Source organism: Eurosta solidaginis, chromosome 4 (genome assembly GCF_040869045.1).
Source record: "Eurosta solidaginis isolate ZX-2024a chromosome 4, ASM4086904v1, whole genome shotgun sequence".
NCBI lineage: Eukaryota > Metazoa > Arthropoda > Insecta > Diptera > Tephritidae > Eurosta > Eurosta solidaginis.
Window position 1 is genome coordinate 248150264 of NC_090322.1, and position 17883 is coordinate 248168146.

At 35.5% G+C, this 17883-nt stretch overlaps 1 pseudogene; it reads right to left on the reverse strand.

Annotated features, from left to right (window-relative positions):
* Positions 1–17883, reverse strand: part of LOC137251251 (cytochrome P450 4g15-like) — a 195137-nt pseudogene that overhangs the window by 164840 nt on the left and 12414 nt on the right.

Sequence of the window (17883 nt, forward strand, 5' to 3'; positions counted from 1 at the left end):
GTATGCCAAATCACTGCCTCGGGGCGACCGCGCTTGGACATATTTTTTTCAAATTGAAAAACTTTTTAATGTTTCTTTGGCCGGCACTAGAACTTAGAACCTTCGGTGTGGTATGCGAAGCACGCTCTCCCACCACACCACGGCTGCCACTTTTTACCAATAAGTGGTTTGAAATTTTGGCTGGCACACGGTAAAAAATGTGAGCCCAAATCTGAAACATTTTGGAGATATGATCAAACCAAATTTTGTTTAAATATAGATTATAACGGTCTTCCTGAAAATGAGGGCAACTGCAGAAGTCTACACTTAAAGTTATAAAAAAAAATTGTGGCGGTTCTCTGAAATCCTTTAAGTCAGTAACTAGTGATGCACATTTCTGATTCGAAACAAGACCTATATTGCCAAATAAGAAGTACAAGTTCGGTATTAGCAAGATTTTACCCAGTTGTAAAATCGACAACTTGGGCTCTTATTTTTCATATTTAATTTGAGAAATATGTTAGCTACAAAAAAACTGCTTTAATTAACTTCGACTATGAGTATGATTTCCTTCTTTCCCACTGGCTCGGAGGTATAGATAAATGCTCTAATATCGTACGAGGAGCAGCATTTAGAATTTCTCTTCGGTTCGGAACCAACGAAATAGTACCAAGCGAACCAGTAAGCTGTCATTTTAACACTAGTTTGGAACTACCGAAATAGTTCCAAAAAACCAACTACTTCCAAAGTGGAAATATGCACATATCTAGTTCGGAACTATAGAAAAGTTAATGCAACTAAAACAAACTAGGATATCGCCATGTTAGATTCGACAGTTGGAAGCATGTAAAAGATATAGAGGGCGAACTAGTAGAGGTTCCGAATGTACTAGAAACGCACCAGGCTTGAACTAGAGACTTTTCCTACTGCGTCGCTCTACCTACTGTATAAGAAATCATTTCATAACACCTTTTAGGTATAACACAATTTTTTGAAAAAGATTCGATAACTTGCAGTACTTTTCACAAATAAAATTTGTTATTTTTGAATTTTCAGCACCAAATTTAAACTCTTAGTATAAGTTTTAAAATCAGACATTTCTATTCCAGTTTCTATTTTTAGATTTTTGAAACCTTTTGCTTTTGTTTCAAACCCAGAAGTAACTACAAGGTATGTTTTTGGATTTTTTCAAACTTTTTCGGTTTTGTTTTAAAACCATTTTAATATTTTAAACTTATTGTTTAAACAAGTTTTAAATTGAAATCGAATAAAATTAAAAAAAGACAATAGTAAATTGAGAGGTTTCCAATTTAGTAGCGAAATGTTTCAAAAAGTGTTTAAACCGATTAATGGCTACAAATTTAGGCTCAAATTTCTAACTGTGCACTTGCACTCGAAAATTTGATCAAGCTTCACAACTGTGTATAAATAGCACCCACAAAACTTTTCTTGCTTTAGTTACTTTAAACTTCTTTAAACTTAACAAGCAGCGTCAAAAGTGTGGAAAAAAATGAATTTATACAATCATCTCGTGATCCTGGTTGTCCTGTTTAGCTTTCTATTCACCCGTATAAATTCGCAACCTGGCGACGACGATCAGCTTTATTTGGTAGCATTAATTGAGAACGGCGAAATTCAGTGCACTGGCGCATTAGTCTCTTTGCGAATAGTGATCACAGCTGCGATATGCCTGAACGGAAATAAAGATCTAATCAAAGTTGTACCTAATGCAATAAGTTTGCGCGATAATAGTCGCAAAGTGCACACTGTATTTCGTCATGGTGACAGAAGAACCTTTAGGGATATAGCAGGATTTAATCTGACTATATCCTTTACTCCAGAGGATGGAGTGCGGCCAATAACACTTTGCGAAAATACACATACGGAGGGCACAGAGATGCTAGTTAGTAAATTGCTGGAAGGTCTACCCCTAGCTAGTTGTTTAGTCTACGTAATTATAGAAGAATCGAACCAATGTAGGGATCCCACCGAAGAAAGAAGTATGTATTGTGCTGGAGGTAATCTTAAACTTTACTATCCTGGAGCACCGGGCGTCGTGGATAGAAAACTTTGTGCAGTGGGAATAGATACGGATGTTGATGAATTCCAGTTTTGTAAACTTTATGCAGATGTAGCTGATCCAAATATTCTGTGTTTCATAAAAGGATTGATTCGTAATAATTAATCTGGAACGTGTTTTGTATATAACTTCCGAGTGAATTATTACTCTATCTCGGCTGAACGCTCCATTTCAGATTTATTTCATAAACGTCTCAGCTCACATCAAAATATATTGAATTTAAACTGAGACAGGGCGTTTTGGAATAAAATACAGAAGAGACGTTCCACGAGAAAGTGAAAATTTATATTGTAAAACTGGGTATAGTATGTATACAATAAAATTAAATTTAAACTTTAAACAATTTTCTAATTCCTTTATTCTTTTTAAAATAAAGTGCTGTGTTAACTTTTTCAATAAAGTTGAAATAAAATGTTCTATCATACAAATTGTGATTAAAAAATTATTTTATATCAGAGAAGTCTACAGTTGCACTAAAAAAAAGAAGAAGAAGGCCGTGACTGTTTTCGGCTGTTCCGAACACTTTATACCTTCTTTGAATGTAGCCGAGCAATAATCTTATTCTATTCGTAATATCCGAGTAATCGGCTACATAAAATACTTTATATATGGAGAACATACATACATATATACAAACTTGAGCGACATTTTCGATAAATATAAAATAAAAATAGATCGGCACTTTTTAAGCGGAAACAAAGTTTAACGGTTTTTTGTGTTATGCATGAGAAAGCTGTGACCATGAATCACTTATCTGAAAAACGTGATAAATTGCAACATGCTCCATTTTATGTCACAGTTACTATATATTACTCTTATGAAGGTTTTACTCTCGGCATTAGGGCTTAATCCTTTTGTTTCGAATCAACACATCAATGTTCAGGCCGCGGGCAAAGCAACATCAAAATTTTAGAAACACGTTTTTTCAATTAGAATAAAGTTTTCCTTAGCGGGGTCGCCCCCCGGCAATGATTTGGAAAGCACTCCGAATGTATTTCAGCGTAAAACATGGAACCTACATCCCGCCAATTTGTAGGAAAAATTAAAAAGGCGCACGGCTCAAGTAGAAGAGAAGCTCTGCCTAAAATCTCTTCGGAGATTAAAGCGCCTTTAACTTATCAATATATGTACATATATCATGTGTGCTAAGTTATTGTCAAAGAAAATATTTATTTATTTAAAAAAATTTTAAAGAATTTTGCTAAAAAAATGCAAAAAACCACGAAAAAATGGTAAGTTGTGTTGAGTAGATCAGCGATTGCATAAATTTAGATTCTTATATGCTTTTTACTGAGAGCTCTTCTTATGGATGTAGTTGAATACGACATACAATTCATTGCTGTGTTCAAAAGGGCCGTGTTAAGAAAAAAAAAAAAAATGATGCATAAGACAATAAGAGACCTTGTGAATTTCTTTATTATTAATTTAAGAATGTTCTTCATACTTTATTTAAAACTCAGGCGAATTGACTCAAAAACTATCAATCTATAAATTAAAAAAAAAAAAAAATGCATACATTTTTTTCAATTTTGGATACAAAAAAATTTAGCAAGTGGCACCGCTGGGTGCTATCATCTCACGCTTGTACTTTGTACTCAATTCCTTACCTGTACTAATCAGTAAGCCTTCGCCAAGCCATGGCTTGAAGAATTTATATTCCGATGATTTGTCAATATAAACATGGCTGCTCAATAATATTTCGACATCACGTGGATCATAAATGAAAACAACCAATTGTGGACCAATCCACATTTTTGCAATATTCTCGAACTCAGCACTCTTCCTGATGACAGTCTTAAAAACCGCTATTAAAAAAAAAAAAAAGTTTATGTATTTTAATGAATGTGTGTATGAATGCCATTTCTTAATTTATAATATTTACTAGAAGACCCGGCATACGTTGTTCTGCCCTCAATTTGGCCTATCTGCATACATTTTAATGAGCTTTTTCCGTCTAACTCTGCCCTCCCGCCCTCTTCACCTTTTCCTAATCCTTTTATTCACTCCCCCCTCCGTCTTTTTCGCTTCATCTATCTCCATCTTCGTCTCATTCTATCTCTTTCTCAGTCTCCTTCTCCTTCTCTCTTTTCTCTTCTCTTAAGTTCTTCTCATCCTTCTTCATCCCTTATTGCCTGTTCCAGAGGGTGGTATGTATTTTGTTCCAGCCCCAGTCCGTCTCTGGTATACTTTCCGGAAAAAAGGATCGTGAATACTAATATAGGCAAATTTATATACCAAATTTCAAGCAAATCGAATAGGACGTATATAAATAGGTATGTTTGAACAAAATCGACCGACGCATCTCTTCAAACACCGGCGAACAACTAACATACATTTTAGCCTTTCTTTTAATATATATAAATTTTTATTTTTCACACTTCACTATAATATTAAAACGAAATGCAGACATTCGTTGCTTTTGAAATTCGGCTTAAAAATTGCACATGGAACAACTAAAGACTCTCCTGAATTAAAAAAAAATGCCTTAGTACCTCAAATCGCGGGCCCCCTCAGAAACCGCCCCCCCCCCCCCTCTCGCTGGTCATGGTGATGTGCATATACATATATATGTATGTAAAGTTAAATAAGCACGTGCACCAACATATCCATTCCAACTGAAAAGAGGTGCACCACTGCGTATACGTAGCATTTTACTATTACGTATAAACAAATAAAAGATTTGCAATAAAACAATATTGCGACTATAAGCTGAGATATAAAATATCCTATCTCTCAAGTTAGATCAAACTACACGCGGGGTGCAAAAAAAATTCAAAATCGGTTCAGTAGTTTAGGATTCCATCGCGCCCAAAAAGTTTGTGACACGTGTTTTTTATATATTAAGATCGCTTAAAAATAGTGATAAACTGAGTTCTTAGATATACAACTTTCTTCAATTCCCCAAAGTATTTACTAAATTAAAATTTAAAATTAGGGGTTATTCCCTGCTAAAGAGTAATTGTTTTTGGTTAGTTATTAAGCTTCTAAAAAGAGCACGTTGCAAAAAACCTGTTCACAAAGGAACTGCCAAAAACAAAAAGCGTAGCTTCAGAACGAGAAAATATAAAAAAGTATGTACTGTGCGAAAGTATAAGTTTTTTGCAGCAGAAGGCAATTGGGTAAAATTTGTACTACAACAAGCGTGGCTTTGGTCGAATCTAATACCACTGTCATCATTTGGAATTCCACTGCCCGAAGCAGCTCCGCTCCCTGCCGGAATCGTCCCTCTAGTAGGAGATTCGGGGACACTGTGGTTTCATCTAGCACAGTGGTTTTTCTTAATGTGGGGGAGTTCACTTTTGGTGAAGTTGACAATAAGGCATACTTAACTAAGTTATGCAGTCTATTCTCCACTAAAGTTTGCAATAAAGCATTCTCTTTGAAGTAATGCGATCCCTTCAGCCTCCGAAGTAAACAATAAAGTAATCTCTTCGGAGTAATGCGGAATTCTTCATTGGAAAGTTGGTAATAAAGTTTTCCCTTGGTTCGCCCCCAGGGGTAAAGCAGCCTCATTACTTATTCTAACCTAAGTATACATTTTTCATTGATTCTTCTGTGGAAGGTCGAAGAAAAGGTGAAAACATCCTTAAGTTGAATGCAGGGATGCACCTTAACGTTAAGCTAATCGTTTATCAAAAAATTTCCACCGTTTCCGTTGAAACACTTCGAAATATTATCGATAAAGAAATTATCAAGATAAATTGTATCTCGTTTTTAACCGAAACGAAAAGTTTTCGTTAACGTTAAAAACGTTAACGAAAACGTGATACTTTATGTTTGAATTGTGCTGGCAATGCTATAGCCATGGTGAAGCCGTAAGGTGGCAACAACGAGCGCACATACACACACAAACTCTATGTAATTTGTTTGTGTAATTCGTTGGTGGTAATGTCAAAAATACTCTGAGAAATGTTTCGTTTATTAACGTTGATTATCGTAACGAAATGATATCGTTTCGTTGGTTAAGCATGCCTGGTTGAATGTAAATGGTGCACAAGTAGATGCTTTTCGTTTGTTGATAACGATTGATAACTGTAAAATAGGGTTTGTGCTCATTGTTCTTTTTCAAATGTTTTGAAACTGCGCTAGGTTATGCTGAACGGTTTGCATCGGAACTAAAGTTAATGTGATTAGTAGCTTTGGGATTGGCTTAATAGCGGTCAGTTCTACAGCGAAGGGTTGTAATCAAATCCCTTAATTGTGGATCAAGATATCCTGGTGCCCGTAAAATGTTGTTCAATTCCTTTAATACTTGTATTAAAATTGTTTTATGTATCTGATGAGCTAAAGCCTTAGAACATGATGCAGATAAATATTTATGCTAAGAAGAGAATAAAAATGGAACTCAAATTGCAACCGGATCCCATTATCCTTAAAATGGTAAGGAGTTTTGATAGACTCTGTATTTTACCATGCTAAGACGTTGTGATTGTACACCCGATTACAATCAAATTTGGTACGAATAATTCGGCTAGGGAGTATTTGAGCAGGGAAGATGGACCTGATAATTGGGCATGATTAGCGATCCAATAAGATCCGTTGCGTTTTGACACCGTGAGGTTGAGCCATACGGCAGGTACTCACGATTTAAAAGCATGCTACTAATTGCCGGAAGCAGGAAGGCTTTGAAGAACTTTACAAAGTATTACCGAAAGAGCTGTCGTCTGTTTCTCTCTGTTGGCGCGCTGCTTAAATTTTTTCCAAAATATTTATTAAAATAGTTTTCATATCTCACCCTGTTGCGAAGATATGACCTCAAATAGCGCAAGACGGAGAAAATGGCTCATGGTAGTCACAGGAAACGTGGCAAAGAGTGCTCATGGAAGCACCGATGCCGGGATATTTTTTGTAGTCTGATACCTAACTTATAGCTCTATCTCTTTTAAAACATATAACGCAAAGAAGGTTAGCTTTATATACTTCCGGGTTTTGTAAAACAGCCTCTACATCTGCGTCGCTAAAGTTATGGTACAGCATCTTTTGCAGTTGTCCGACTCTTTGCGTGGGGCGAAAGGGAGCATGGAATGCATGACCTAACATTTAAGCTAGAAAGGAATATATACTGTAAGTTGGTAATAAGCTCAACTGATTGAGTCCTTGATTTTTATTGTGTCTCAATCCATTTGGGTCCTTTGGCAGCGGTGAGATTGCATTCTTCCTCTGAAGACTTCAAGCTATTTATTAATTTGCTGTCCAATTTGTATGCGCTATGCATAGCAATCGACAATAATTCCTTGAAGTTTTCGCTTATATAATTTGCAGAGACATGAAATTTAGGTTTTTCGTGAAAAGTTATTGTTCAAATAACGATTTTTTGTTCACGAATCCAGTAACTCAAAATCTATCAGAAATAGAATTTTAAACGCACATTTAAGTGTATGCTTAGAAGTAAAGAGGGGCTAAATTTGAAAACTAATATATTCGACTTTTTTCTTACTAGAAGATATCTGAAATTTATACGCGCCGTATAGCGTATGAAACAAATTTTGAGATAGGACATTTTTGAAATAGCTTCTAAAAAGACGTTTCTGAAAAATATTATAAAAATGTGCCCCAGCTTAAAATATTTACTTCGTTGAGATTTCAAAAATTCTATCATTAATTTGAATGAGTGATACATACATATGAAAAAACAATGAAAATTTTAAATAAAGCCGTTTTAATGCTGGGCTTAAGCGCGTTTGAAATAAACCGTATAGACTTAGTTGGTTTTGAAAGAAAATTTATCTAGACTTAAGCAATTTTGAAAAGCGTATTATTAATTATTTAATATTCTCTTCATTTTTGTTTTATTCGATGGCTATTTTCATCAATTTTTCTTTAAACACACTATTCAACTGTTCAGCCATTGTGGATAAGACAAGTGAGATATCTTCGGCATAGACGTCAATATTACAAATATAACCGATCACCTGATTTTTAAAGTCACTATCGTGGCGTCATCCTGTATCTCATTCTATCACCCGCGGAAGATAGCTGGCCCTTTGCGCCGCCATATTGAACATCCTGTCAGGCAGTTGATAGATTAGATATCACACTTGTTTTGTCTACAATGCTTTCAGCTATATGGCGGGACTATACAATGTGGCAGCACGGTGAGAGCTGATTTGTACTTTTTTAATAAAAAAAAAAAAAAAAAAAATAAATAAATGACTCCAATATTCATGCATACGCAAAATGGTCTTTATTAGACTTCTTTGGGATTACTTCATAATTACACTCATACTTCACAACTAATACCGTGTTTAAATCAAACTGATTACTGATTCCGCCGCTTGCGCTGCTTTTATACTCTCGGTTTTCTAGTTCACCCATTTCTCCTAAGGTCTATTAATTTCGCGAACAGTTGTATCTCATGCTTGATAACCAGCTATATATATGTATATTTGTATTTTGTGCCTTTCTACTAGCCATATGCGTGTGTATGTGTGAGTATCAACTTCTGCTCTTAGCTGATGATTACATATGTGTATGTGAGATATCTCTTCACTGCGAGCTACTGGTTATGTGTGTGGAATGTTCTTCGTTGCCTTGTACATATGTAAGTGTCGCTGCTTGCTATGTATTGTTGTTACTAACAGCATAGTGATGTCAACATTCGCCACAATATGATTTGATACATCAACTTCCGGCGCATTACGATTTTGACATTAGTCCATCGATTTACAAAAACAAAGTACATGGAACTTTTATTTATGTTTGTGGGTATGTCACCGTGCTGCCACCTTATATGGTTCCGCCATGGTTCAGCTCTAAAAAATTCGTAAGTTATTTCACAAAATACAATAACAGAGCTCACTACGATTGTCTGAAATGGACTTAAGTAATTTTGATTTACAGGTACGGTAGGACTTATTAAGCTTTGAAAAAAATGGCTAACTAGAATGCATTTTTTAGTCTAATCATTTTGGCTTCGTCGTATTTATTTATTTCAATATAGAGATTTGTCCGGTCAGTATATACCGCAATAGCAATTTCGAAAAATTTCATATGTGTACTTAGGCAGTTTTGATATGTATCGACTCATATATTGTTATAAAGATATTCACTTAGAGCACAATTTGCCTGAGGAAGTCATCAACCTATTTGGACACGTCCAGCTTTAATCGAGGATTCTCTAGAACCGACACCATTTATTCGACTCATATTTAAAAAGTTGTGTGTCATCATCCGAGTAAGGATTATTCCGAAAAGAAGGTGCAAAGTTTTAATTAACTATTTTTCGAAGTGTATTTGTCGGATCATTATGGGTAAAGCCCTATTAGAGAGTGTTGCCTATTCTGGCTTTTCTGTTAGCTTTTTCACCCAAAGAGTTTTCATAGTTTTCGTTGTGTTGCGAATTGGAGAACAAGAGCACGATTAAAAAGGAAAGTAAATATTCGTTTTTAAAATCCGTTCAAATTACACAAAATGATTATAGAAGTGGTAAATAATAATAAATTATACTAGCTGCAGAACTTAACCGCTGTGGAACAATATGCCATAAAAGCGTGCAATTACTGGCATATACTGATGACATTGATATTAAGGACCTAAACACCCGCGCAGTTAGCTCTGCTTACTCCAAACTGGAAAAAGAAGCGGTAAAGATGGGTTTGATGGTGAATGCGGACAAAACGAAGTACCTGCTGCCATCGAGCAAAGAGTCAGCGCATATGCGCCTTGGCAACCACGCCACTGTTGGCAGCCATAATTTCGAAATAGTAAAAGACTTCGTTTATTTGAGAACCAGCATCAACACTAGCAACAACATCAGCTCTGACATCCAGCGAAGAATCACTCTTGCCAATAAATGCTACTTTGGACTATGTTGGCAATCGAAACGTAAAGTCCTCTCTTAGAAAACGAAAATCATACTATACAAGTCATTTATCGTACCCGGCCTGCTATATGGTGCAGAAGCATGGACCATGACAACATCAGATGAAGCCGCTCTGTGAGTGTTCGAGAGAAAAATTCTTCGAAAGATTTATAGACCTCTACGCGTTGGCGATGACGAGTACCGAAGAAGATTTCACGATGAGCTGTACGAGCTCTACGCTGACATCAACATAGTCCAGCGAAATAAAACGCAGCGGTTGCGCTGGCTAGGCCATCTTATGCGAATGAAAGATGACGCTCCGGAACCCGCCTATGGAAGCAGAGGTAGAGGGCGGCCCCCACTCCGCTGGAAAGACCATGTGGAAAACGATTTAAACTCCCTTGGCCAATAGGCGCCGGTTGGCGGAGAGAAGAAGCGACTGGCGCTCCTTGTTGGACGGCCATAACCATTTAAACGGTTAAGCGCAAATTAAGTAAGTAAGTAAATAATAATGTACTTTTATATTAATGAAGACTTGCAAACGTAAGGTTTTTCCAAAAAAATGTTAAAAAAGTTGTTTCGATGATAAAAACCGTGAAGGACGAAAGCGACATAAATGTTTAGAAAGTATCCATCTTCAGTGCAAAATTTAGCGAAATATTGAGTTCCACTGACACAATGATAAAATTAGCTAATCATTAACATCATTTGGAATCATCCTCAACAGGTTAGTCGGCTTAGGCTATACCCACATCAGATATGCCTGTCGTAAAAGGCGGCTAAAGTACCGAAATGAATCAAGGGGTTGTGTAGCGCAACCCTTAAAAGGGTTGCGAGCGCAATTTATAGCTCCACCAACCCAATTGTTAACCTCACCTATCCGCTAGTCTTGTTTCCTTAGCAGCCTATGCTCTTGCGACTCCAAGCTCTCACGAAACTAGGGGGTGAGAGCAGGATGGACTAGAAGGTTCAATGTGGTCATATTAATCGTTCCCCGAAATGGTTGCGCTTGTACCTTAATGTTGGAACGTACCGGATCTAAACTGGGGTGCAGACTGAAATTTCTTGTTCGGAGCGTCTTCATCCATTCGCTTGCTAGCCAGCGGAGCCTTTGAGTTTTTATTCGCTGCACCATCGTCAAATGTGCGTCAATCTCATAGAGCTCATCATTATACCTCCTTCGATACCCACCGTTGGTTACTTTTCAATGGCCTACTCAGTAGAATTATTCTTCCTTTGATTTCTAAGCTGACATTGTTTTTGCTGTAATTGCTGGACCCCAAATAGACGAAATCCTTCACAATCAATAGAGACGTGGCTGCAAGGCGATTCTTTCTTGGTTGACAGCCAGTATTTTGTCTTGTCCTCATTTTCCGATATACCCACATTTTTAGCTTCTTTATCTAATCCCGAGAAGGCAGAGCTCAGAGCGTTTGTTCAGACCAATTAATATGAATATTACCAGCATAATCTAGAACTGTACAATGTAGGGCTGGCGTTGGTCATATGGTTTTTATTTTTTTTTTTAGAATTGCAAATTCGGGTAGCGATCAAAATATTTTTATTTAATTAGATATACCATATGTAGTATTATTATTGTTATTATTTTTATTACTTTAAATCAATGAAGATTTTGTATTTCAATAATTTCTTTGCCATGAGGCCGACGATATTTTTTACACTGTTCACGCAAACTTGTACAATTGAGAACAAGATCCTTTATATTGATACTACTTATTTGTCAAACTATTTCTAACGGCCCTGATCTTGATGGTGCGCAGACAATAATTTATATTTAAATTCAAAAAAATGCTGTGTTGTGTCTTATTGCAAAAAGACAACTGCCACATACTTTATCTACAAACTAAATGCTAAATCTCTTAATCGCGTTGTCAAGAGAGTAAAGACTTGGGTATAATTTTTGACTCCAAACTCTCTTTTTCTACTCACATTGACTTCATTGTTTCAAAAGTTGTTGCAATGGTTGGGTTCAGTAGACCTAACATCAGTGACTTTAAGGACCCTATGACGTTGAAAGCACTTTATATGTCGTTGGCTAGAAGTGGTCTTGAATATAGCTCAATAATATGGAATCCTTTCTATGAAACTAACTCCTATAAAATTGAGAAAGTTCAAAACATTTTTACAAAAATTGCTTTACGTATGCTTCACTGGCCAGACGGCCTCCCATCATATACCAGCTAGCACAAATTGCTTGGTCTTCAAGATTTGCAGACAGAAGAACTTTCATCTCACTCATGCTTGCCTATAATGTAATAAACTTTAACACGAATTGGTCTGATTTATCTAATTTGTTCATTCCATATATTCCACAGCATGATAGATTATTTACCGAAATAACTCACAAAACGAATTATGCTATGAATGAACCTATAGCTAGGACTATACATCTAGCAAATCAATTCAGTAGTGTTATTAATTTTAATAACAGCTTATATAAGTTTAAGCTTGAATTATTTTCTATTTTTAACTAGTCTGTAACAAAGTATGTAGTTATCGACATGTAAGAATTAAAGTAGATTATGGTCAGCGCAAAACATTTATTAAACACCAAAGGTGTGTCTAAATTGGGTTAATCCAATTTCAAGGGGTTGTGTAGGCAACCCTCTCAAGGGGTTCCCAGCGCAATTTATAGCTTATCCAAACCAATTGCCAAACTCACCTACCCGTGGCGAATTCTGTTTCATTGACAGACGAGGCTCTGGCGACCAAAAGTTCCTCACGGAGGACGGAATGGCCTAGAAGGTTTAATGTGGCCATATAAATCATTCCCGAGAAGGTCGGACTAGTACCTTAATAGTGCTTTGTTACCGGAACATACCGGATCTATATGCGGCATAGGACCATCAACCCAAAGCCTTCGGGGAGTGTCTGTATCGTTAATACAACAACAAAAACAAAGCATGTACTTTTAGACTGAATGAATTAAATACGTAAATAAAATGCGCGCACAAAGAAATGACTAGTAATTCAGATTGATATTATTGACTGGTCGACTTAGCACATTTTTTGAACAGTTGACGACTTAGCACATTTACAGATCATTGCAAACATCACGTAAAAATTAAAAATATTTTTTTCTTGTGATCGATGTATTTTGAATTCAGTTTTAAAACTGCATTAAAATACAGTTTTTCAAAAAAAGTGACTTAGCACATTTTCACATTAAACTAACGTTATGTGCCTACATATCGATTGAGAATACAGTAAAACATTCAATTTTATTGAAAAATAGTAGATAATTACTCATAGATTAGTTAATAAGTCATATCTTTATGGCAGGTTGACCCCTAGACAAAAAAACAAAAAAAAAAAAAATACAAAAGCCTGTTGTTCTATCATGGCCCTATTATCATGCCTCTACAGTGGATATTTCTCAAGGCATGGTGTTTAATTTGTTACGTTTGTGAAACGCCACATCCATGTCCATGCTAAAAGGGCACAGAATGTGTATAGGCGGTGCTTGCCCTAAGGTGACCCCTGGTACAACGGGCAAACGATCACACATAACTAGTGGCTAACATGCAGAACTACAGGGTAATGTTCTCCCTCCCACCTCAAGCGCTACGCTTGAATTATACAATAAATAAAAAATGTGGACTTGTAGCCAATTTATCATCATTCAGTTTCATAGAAATTGCGTTTAAGTATGCTAACTCTATAGAAATTGCGGTGTCGGTTTATAAGGACCCCGTTTGGGCAATCAATTGAAAAACGCGTATGTTTTGTCAACATGTTCGGACACGTACGAACACTTAGTTAGGCTATATTCCTTTGCTTTGTATCTTCGATCCATGTTTCCTCAACCAAAGCAATTTTCGGGAGCTCGAAAAACTTACTAAAAACCATCTTTTCTACGCTGATATTTCATATTAAAATATTTCTAACGCATGTGGTTAATTTTTTTTTTTATATAAAATAACTGTGAAAGTAATTTAGTCGTATCTCTTAATATGAAATCCATAAAAGTTAGAAAAATTTGTAACATTTTTCAATCTGGTAGCTTGTTTTTGGTGAAATTGTCATTGTCCCTGCAAAAGTCTATGGGCTAGTGTCACACCAAATGGATGACAAATTTGTCTTCTGAGCCATTATTCAAATTTGAAAATTAATCTCTCCAGTCAGAGAGTTGCAAGTTTTAGTCAGAAGATTTTTTGCTGACTACTGCTGACTACTTCTGGTAAAACTGTCAAACGATCAGCTGTGGCAATTTACTTCCCTGCAGGAACAGTGACGCTCATTTCAGGCAACATTTGTATCAGCACGCTAAGAGCAGTGTGAAAAAAATGATGCAAGCGTTCATTAATTTCTTGTAGGGATGTGAATGTGTGAATGTGTGTGTGGGGAAATTAACAGATTTCACATTTTTTACTGGAAGGCAATCCCGCACCTTTTGGTCTTGCTCTCACTGAGAGCGCATTTTTATATTTTGACAGTTGTACTAGAAATGGTCAGAAAAGTAAAGGATCACAGCTAATGTTAAGAAAAATTATAGAGCAGAAATAAGATCCATGCAAAAAGTAGCAGTACTACGTATAGTATACCTAATTAAATAAAAAAAATTATTGAAAAAATATATTTGGATGTTTTTCAAAAATGTTGACTTTTGACCTCATTATGGCACTGGTTGGCACCATCCAATTAGCCTGAAAATTTGCTACATCATTTTTGGCATTGTATCATTCAATAAAATAATTGATGGGATATTTAAAGATTTAATTTAATTTCCACTTAGCGTGTGCACAGATTGTTCAAAACGGAAGTCTATGTCTTACAATTGGTGTACTAAAGTTATCGAACTTTCGAACTGCACACTAATAATACATTGGTAATATTATACAGATGCGTTCATTTTAAAGATGTAACATAATAGGAATATCTTATAGTATGTGACTTACACCTAGTTCAAAGCATCAAATCGCATATTTTGATCACTACCCGAATTTGCAATTCCGAAAAAAAAAAAATTACGCCAGGTCTACTGTACATTCTAATAATGGATGTTATCATCACGGTTTAGTTTTGCTGCTGGAGTACATCATTCATTGCAGGATACATCAAATGCAACCTTCGCTGGGATAGCTGAACAATCCGAAGAGCCAGCGATAAGATCATAGGAAAAACATTTGCAGATGTACAAACCTCCCCGATTCAAGGCGTTGAAGATTTATGAGCGAGTAATAGGATAAGATTGGGTCGTAAAAGTTAGGAGAAACAAAAGCGAATAAATTTTCGTGAACCCTTTCAGTTCTGGCAGCATGACCGCTATAGAGAAATTCCCTTTCAATTCTGGCAGCATGCCCAATATAGGTAGATCCTATTGGCATTACACCAATCGATAATACTATTAAGGTCAGTTTGCACGAGTAGGGAATCCGACGGGCAGTTAATTCTACGAAATATCTCAAGATCATCTGCATGGTGCCTCCCATAAATTCAGAAAACAGAAATTCAGAAACACACATTTTCAGAAAACTTTAGTTAGAACCCTTTTTTCAGAAAGACAAAATTCTGAAGTCAATACTCAGAAGTCAAATTTCAGAAGCCAAATTTCATAAGTCAAAATTCAGAAGTCAAAATTCAGAAAGTAATCAGAATACAGAAAAACCATTAAATTTTTCTCAAAATTCAGAAACGTTTTTTATTTGGAAGGTATTATGTATAAAGAAAAAGTAGTACAATCTAAAATTTTAAATTGTGTGCAATGGCAAGCATGTAATTAATTAAATCATTTTCGCGTTCATCTTTTTCAAGTGAATTTACAATACTAAACAAACGCTGGTCTTTGTATTTTTTTCTTGCGTTTTCGATATGGCTCACCTCCAGCTGAAAATTGCTGTAGTTTTGTTTCTGTTATTGCCTGTTCGTTTTTTATTTAATTTATGAAATTAAATATGTTAGGGAGTGTCCCAAATGCATTTCGAATGGCGTTGTGCCACCCTTCGATAGAATTATTTGTTTGGGCTTCACCCAAACAACTTCTTCCGACGTTGCTGTGTTCCAGGAAGTGGCAATCCAATATAAGTTACCTCGAAATAATTTAATAAGTTTTGTATTTCGGAATTGTATTCCTTTTCTTCGTTATCCACTTAAAATTCCAGTTCAGATATCAATCCGAATGCATCGATCACCATTTCCTCTGGAACAAATGCAAGTGCTAATAAATATTTCAAATTCATCGCGAAAATTGAAAACATTTTTATAACTCTTTTGCAGCCCTAATGATTGGATATGTCTCGAAATGTTTTTGGAAAAGTAGAAAAAACATCTATGAACCAATGCTTCGGGAAACGAGTTTTTTACTGAATTAATTGCCGCCTTCTCGAAATCCAACATCACATATTTAGGTTAAAATGAGTTTCTTTGTTCTAATAAAGTCTTCATTATGATATTATATGTTTCTTGTTATACCTTTCATGAAAATGAAATGGTATATTAATTTCGCCACGAAACCGAAAATTGTAAGTCCTTAAAGGAAAATAGATAGACCCACCATTAAGTATACCGAAATAATCAGGTTGAAGAGCTGAGTTGATTTAGCCATGTCCGTCTGTCCGTCTGTCCGTCTGTCTGTTTGTATGCAAACTAGTCCCTCAATTTTTGAGATATCTTGATAAAATTTGGTGAGCGGGTGTATTTGGGTGTCCGATTAGACATTTGTCGGAACCGACCGGATCGGACCACTATAGCATATATCCTCCATACAACCGATTTTTCAGAAAAAGAGGATTTTTGTAATATCTTACCCAATTTAACAGATTGAAGCTTCAAACTTCACCATATACTTTCGTATATTGCACATATTGTTGCCTGAAAAAATTGATGAGATCGGTCGTATATATAGTATATATCCCCACAACCGATTGTTCAGATAAGGAACTTTTCGTAATTACTGCCCCATTTTAAGAGCTAGAGGCTTCAAATTTCAACGAATGCTTAGGTATATAGCATATATTGTTGTCTGAAAAAATCATAAAGATCAGTGGTTTATATAGTATATATATGGTGGTATATATAGTATATATATATAGTATATATATATATATATATATTTTCGCAAATTTTAGCCCCATTTTAACAGCTAGAAGCTTCAAATTTCACCGAATACTTACGTATATAGCATATACTGTTGTCTGAAAAAATCATAGAGATCGGTTGTATATATAGTATATATCTCATACAACCGATTGTTCAGATAAGAAACTTTTCGCAATTTCTACCCCATTTTAACAGCTATAAGCTTCAAATTTCACCGATTGCTTACTTATATAGCATATATTGTTGTCTGAAAAAATCATAGAGATCGGTTGTATATATAGTATATATCTCATACAACCGATTGTTCAGATAAGAAAATTTTCGAAATTTCTGCCCCATTTTAACAGCTAGAAGCTTCAAATTTCACCAAATGCTTAAGTATATACCATATATTGTTGTCTGAGAAAATCATAGATACCGGTGGTATATATAGTATATATCCCATACAACCGATTGTTCAGATAAGAAACTTTGCGCAATTTCTTCCCCATTTTAACAGCTAGAAGCTTCAAATTTCACCAAATGCTTACGTGTATAGCATATATTGTTGTCTGAAAAAATCATAGAGATCGGTGGTATATATATTATATACTTCATATAATCTGTCATTTTTGCCCCTTTTTTACGGCTAGAAGCTTCAAAATTCATCAAATTTCATCAAATAGTTACGTTTACGTCATATATTTTTGAAATACGTGATTCGTAGTCATAGTTTTTACATGCAGACAACAAAAAACGTGAAGCTTTGAATCCTCACACAGATTACCTACCTATTTTTTATTTTATATTTATCTTAAAAATTGTTTAGATATGTTCAAATTTCACTAAATGCTTACGTGTATTGCATATATTGTTGTCTGAGAAAATCATAGATACCGGTGGTATATATAGTATATATCCCCTACAACCGATTGTTCAGATAAGAAACTTTGCGCAATTTCTTCCCCATTTTAACAGCTAGAAG